At 47.2% G+C, this 6280-nt stretch overlaps 1 pseudogene; it reads left to right on the plus strand.

Annotated features, from left to right (window-relative positions):
• Nucleotides 1-5333: 5333 nt before the first annotated feature.
• LOC138796424 (C-Jun-amino-terminal kinase-interacting protein 4-like) overlaps nt 5334-6280 on the plus strand; it is a 20506-nt pseudogene continuing 19559 nt past the window's right edge.

Raw genomic sequence — 6280 nt, forward strand, 5'->3', positions numbered from 1 at the left:
TCTCTGTGACAGGTCAAAAGTTTTTCAAAAATGACAGGTACACTTTAAAGCGACTCTGTACCCACAATCTGACCCCCCCAAACCACTTGTACCTTCGGATAGCTTCTTTTAATCAAAGATCTGTCCTGCGGTCCGTTCGGCAGGTGATGCAGTTATTGTCCTAAAAAAATACTTTTAAACTTGAAGCCCGTGCCAAACGGGAGTATCTGTGCCCTAACTTTGCACCACCCCTCCATCTGGCCTTCTCTCTCCCCCACCCATCCTGTCTCGATTGATTGATGTACAATGCTGAGCTTCCAGAAGTGGGGGAGGAGGTGTGCATGCTGTAGCTTCTAGTACAGACCTGACAGATTCCCTTTAACCCCTTAAGGACAGAGCCTGAAATGTCCTTAAGGACAGAGACAAATTTTATGAATATGACCTGTGTCACTTTATTCATTAATAACTTTGGGATGCTTTTACCTATCCAGCCTATTCTGAGATTATTTTCTTGTGACATATTGTACTTTACATTTCTGGTAAATTGGAGTCGATACTCATAACAAATCTTTATGAAAAACACCAAAATAACGTGAAAAATTGTGAAAAAATGCATTTTTCCAACTTTAAAACCTTTCTGCTTATACAGAAAATAGTTATGCCACATAAGTTATATATTAAATAGCATTAGCAACATGTCTAATTTATGTTGGCAGCTTTTATTAAACTATATTTCATTTTCTTTAGACAATATGAAGCTTAAAACATTAGCAGCAATTTTCCAAATTTTCAGTAAATTTCAAAATCAGATATTTTTAGGGACCTGTTCAGGTTTAGGCTATGTTCACACTACGTACGCATCTGTACGCATTTCGTACGGCGCCGTACATGTGCGGCTGAAATAGCGGCCGTGCGAATATTCGATGTGCGGACAGATGCGTACGCAGTGTGTACGCAATGCGTACGCATTGCGAACGTACGGCCGCAGTATACATACGCTTCCCGAGCGCTGTACGAAGCGATCTGACAGCGGTCTTTTACTTGCAAATCTTCACCTTGCCCCGGACACCCGACAGAACCTTTTGGATCGGCATAGAAGAGCGGAAAAATGAAGAAATCACCACTTCGTACGGAGCCGCGGGATATGTACGTTACAGCCTTCGGGACAGAAACAATGGTCTTGTTCATTTATTACGGCGCCGTATACGATCGGGGCGTACATTCGTACGAAGTGTGAACTGTGCAGCCGGGATCGTATACTTTGCATTGTACGCTAACTACGTAAATTTCTGGCCGCATATTCACGGAACGCGATACGTACAGATTTATACGTAGTGTGAACATAGCCTTAAAGTGTATTTGAGGGGACTGTATGTTAGAAAGCCCCACAAAGCACCCCAGTTCAGAAACTGCACCCCCAAACTCTGCAAAAGCACATCCAGAAAGTTTTTTAACCCTTTAGGGGAGTCACAGAAATAAAAGCTAAGTGTGTAAGAAATTTGAAAATTTACATTTTCTGTGCAGAGATTTTATTGTAATCCAATATCTTTCATAATGATAAACCTATTAGCAGAGAAATACACCCCAATATTGATTGCTCCGTTTCTGCAGTTTATAGAAATACCCCATATGTGGCCCCATTGCGCTATTTGACGCAACCACAAGCCTCAGATGTAAAGGAGCGCCTAGTGAATTTGAACGCCTCCGTTATATTTGGTCATTTTTGACCGTACCACTTCAGGTTGGCAGAGGCTCTGGGGTGCCAAAACCTAAAAAACACCCCTAAAGGGACACCATTTAGAAAACTGAACCCCTCAAAGAATGTAACAAGGGGTGCGGTGAGCATTTGGACCCCACAGGTGCTTCACAGATTTTCAGAACAATGTGGTGTAAAAAAGGAAAAAATTCTATTTTTTACACTAAAATGTTGTTCTAGCCTTCATTTTTCATTTTTACAAGGGGATAAAAGAAAAAAACAAACAAACAAACATGTAGCGCAGTTTCTCCAGAGTGCAGAAATACCCCACATGTGGACATAAAGTGCCAAGCGGGCGCAGGACGAGCCTCCAAAGGGAAGGAGCGCCAGTTGGCCTTTGCAAGCTGGATTTTACTGGAATGGATTTCAAGGGTCATGTCGCATTTACAGACCCCTCGTGCTGCCAAGACACTGGAAACCCCCCACAAGTGACCCCATTCTGGAAACTACTCCCCTCAAGAAATCTAACAAGGGGTTCAGTGAGCATATGGACCCCACTGGTGACGGGCACAAATGTGGAACAATGTGACGTAAAAGAGAAAATTTTCATTTTTTTCACTTTCACGGCACAAATGTGCCCATCATCAAGGGGTCCATATCCTCACTGCACCCCTAGTTAGATTCCTTGAGGGGTGTAGTTTCCAGAATGGGGTCCCTTGTGGGGGGTTTCCAGTGTTTTGGCAGCACGAGGGCTCTGTAAATGTGACATGGCGTTCATCATCCATTCTGGCCAAATCCAGCCTCCAAAATCCAAATGGCGCTCCTTCCCTTCGGAGGCTTGCTCTGCGCCCACATGGCAATTAATGTCCACATGTGGGGTATTTACGGACTCAGGGGGAATTGCTCTACACATTTTGTGTTTTTTTTTCTCTTTTAACCTCTTGTGAAAATGAAAAATTTAAGGCTAAACCCACATTATAGTGTAAAAAATGTAATATTTCATTTTCACGCCATATTGTTCCACATTTGTGCCCGTCACCAGTGGGGTCCATATGCTCACTACACCCCTTGTTACATTCCCTGAGGGGTGTAGTTTCCATAATGGGGTCACTTGTGGTGGGGGTTCAACTGTCTTGGCAACACAGATGCCTTTTAAATGCAACAAGGCCCTCGAAATCCATTCCAGCCAAATCCAGCCTCCAAAAGCCAAATGGCGCTCCTTCCCTTTGGAGGCTTACCCTGCACCCGCATGGCGCTTTATGTCCACATGTGGGGTATTTCCGTACTCAGGGGAAATTGCTCTACACATTTAGTGTTTTTTTATCTTTTAACCCCTTGTGAAAATGAAAAAATCAAGACAAGATCAATGATTTAGTGTAAAAATTAAACGTTTTTTTACACTGGGGGGGCGGTACCGGAAGCTGATGGAGACGGTCGCATAGAAGGATAGCTCGGCTCCACGCTACCAGCTATAGTGGCTGTCTACCTCACCAGGTCAGGGAAAAAGCGACACATCATGGTCCTCAAGAAGTCTCAAAAGACCCCCGGCAAGTCTCAGGCCCCGGGACCCTCACAAACGGGCACAATGGATGCTTATATGACGGCCGCGCCGCAGAAGACTGGATGCAAGATGGCGCTCTGACAAAGCAGGAGAGCGCGCAGGGCCTCAGACCCAGGCTCCCCTGCCCAGCAAGGTGCTCACCGGACTCTGGAGGTCCCGGAGGGTCCCCCCTCGCCTCGGCAAACACCCACATGGGCCCAAGAAACGCCCGCTGTCTTCAGGGGCGTCACACTTAGTCCGTCAGCCGCTCCATTCCAGCCTGGGGTGAACGACTCTGCCACCCCTCCTGCGGCTCCATCATCAGTCACCACGGACGCCCACTCTCCTCCGGTCTGCCGCACGCCAACATCTGCGGTAAGGGCTCCTTGTGATTTGGCCCCTCAGCCTAAACCACAACATGTTCCCATACGGGCAAACACAGCAGTGCCCCCACTTCAACAGGGCCAGCACACCGGCTCCCTACAGCAACAACAGCCGGAGACAGCAGGGAACTCCACTCATTGCCATGAGACAGACAGACCTGACTGGTGGTCCTCCCAATCCACTGTATCAGACAGGGATGACAATCCCATGTTATTGGACTCCCATTGGTCCCGTTTTCTTATGAATATGCCCACAAAGGAAGATTTCAAAGGTCTTATTAATGAGGTAAAAGAGACATTTAAGGCTGAACTGTCCGTTATACGCCAAGATTTATTGAATGTGGGTCACCGTATTGATGCCCTGGAAGGGGACCATGATGATACCGGAAGGTATATCAAAGATCTGCATGTCACTATTACTGAGCAGCACACAGCGATCTGTGAATATCAGAGGCATTTGGAAGATATTGACAACAGGGGGCGGAGACACAATATTAGGGTGAGGGGCCTCCCTGAACAGATCCGTGACTCAGAGCTTAGACCTACACTGGAGGACTTGTTAATCAGATTCTGAAGGCACCACGTGATCACAGGGTGCAAATGGATAGGGCTCATCGTGCCCTTCGCCCTAAAGACGCTTCATCGCTGCCAAGAGATGTTATCTGCTGTATTACAGACTATTGCCTGAAACAAGCAATTATATCACGAGCCAGAGAACTAAGGGACATTGTTTATGAGGGTATCACCCTGCAGCTTCTTCCAGACCTCTCCTGGGTCACGCTGCAAAAACGCAGGCGTCTTCGCCCCCTTCTCCAAACCTTGCGTGACCATGAAATACCCTAGAGATGGGGATTCCCCTTCAGTCTCACCGCTCGACGAGATGGCAAGTCGGCTACACTGAGGGTGGCTGCTGATCTTGATCGTTTCTGCTCCATATTGGACATTCCACTTCCATGCCTTCTGGATTAGGAACTTCTACCACCGCCCCCTCCTCCCTCACCGGTGTGGACGGCGGTCCCCCCTCAGCGGAAGCGCCCTGCTCCAGAATTGTCTTCCAAGGATGGACCTCCTCATAGGAATTAATATAGCTCGGGACTGTGTAAAGAGTATTCTTGCCTGATTTCTTTTCCTAATCCCCTGACCCTGCTGTTTATACTTACTAACCACTCTCATGTTTACTCATTTTGTTACCCCACACTTGTAGCGTTGGAGACTAACCTGTGAGTGAACACTGTCTTCCACCGCTAGGCCTCTCTTGAGCCAATGTGGTCATTTACCTCTATCATATCTTTTTCTCCCTCTTCTTCTGGTCCCCCTCCCCCTTTACCCACTGTTTGGCCTTCCACTCGCCCTTACTGGCTTGTCCATAGGGTGGGAGGTACGCTTACTGGATTTTTTCATGATTGAATATGGCTCTTGGTGGGTCCGTGTGTGGCACTGGTGGTCCCCCCAGTATGTGGTTATGCAGATGTTTGTTTTATGTGTGTGTTGTTATTTGTCTTTGTCTTCCCTCCCTCACGTTCTTCCCTCTTTTTTTCAGAAGTTAGGGATTCTTTTGACTCAACTTCTCATGGACAGGAGCGGTCTGGCTGATGTGATCCTTCGGCAGTTGGGATGTTCTCCTGGTTTCCCCCCCAGGACAGGGCTCGCTGGGACTCTGTCTTGATGTCTTCATTGCCTCCTGACAAGGGCCTAGGTACATATATAACTGGTGGGTTCTTTCTCTCTTCCTGTCATGGTGCGCCTACTGACACTAAACGTAAAGGTTCTTAACTCCAACATTAAAAGGAGACTGCTCCTTAAAGAGCTCGACAACTTAAAGGTGGACATTGCCTTTGTGCAGGAGACGCACCATGACAGGTCCTCTACGTTTAAGTTCGCCCAATTTAAATTCCCGAATGTGTATAATGCTACTAATGACAAGAAAAAGGCAGGGGTAGCCATTATGATCCGTAATTCTGTGCCCCTTCAGGTGGAAAGTGCCGACTTAGATCCTTATGGGCGGTATGTTATACTTCAGGGACAATGGGAAGGGACTCTGATTACTCTGTGTAATGTGTACGCCCCCAATGAGGGTCAAGTGAGGTTTATGGAACGTGTCTATGCCAAATTATCTTAATTACCGCAGTCATTGCTGCTGCTGGGTGGAGACTTTAATACCCCCCCTTCAGAGATATGGGATAGATCCACTGTAGTTCATCGAACCCCCCCTAAACACACAGTCCAATTAGCCTCGGCCTTCCGGAGGTTGATGAGGTCACACCACCTCTTTGATTTCTGGAGAGTTGCCCACCCCACAGACAAATCATACACTTTCTTCTCTCATCCTCATTCTACTCACACCCGGATTGATCTCTTTTTAGGGAACATACTAGGGCTCAGGGCGCTGAGAGACTCTGAGATACACCCCATTACGTGGTCCGACCATGCTCCGGTCACCATAGATCTCCAATTGTCACCCCGGTCCAGTAGGAGGTGCCATTGGCGACTCAATGAGTCGCTTCTGAAATATAAGGTTCATAAAGATAAATTGGCGCATGGTCTCAGGGACTACTTTCAGGTTAATGAGGGCAGTGTTTCGGAGTCTTCCACCCTCTGGGAGGCCCATAAGGCGGTGTTTAGGGGCAGTTGTAACGCCCTTTCCTCTCACCTTAAGAAAACAGCCTCATACCAGACCATACA

The sequence above is a fragment of the Dendropsophus ebraccatus genome, chromosome 7 (assembly GCF_027789765.1).
Source record: "Dendropsophus ebraccatus isolate aDenEbr1 chromosome 7, aDenEbr1.pat, whole genome shotgun sequence".
Classification (NCBI taxonomy): domain Eukaryota; kingdom Metazoa; phylum Chordata; class Amphibia; order Anura; family Hylidae; genus Dendropsophus; species Dendropsophus ebraccatus.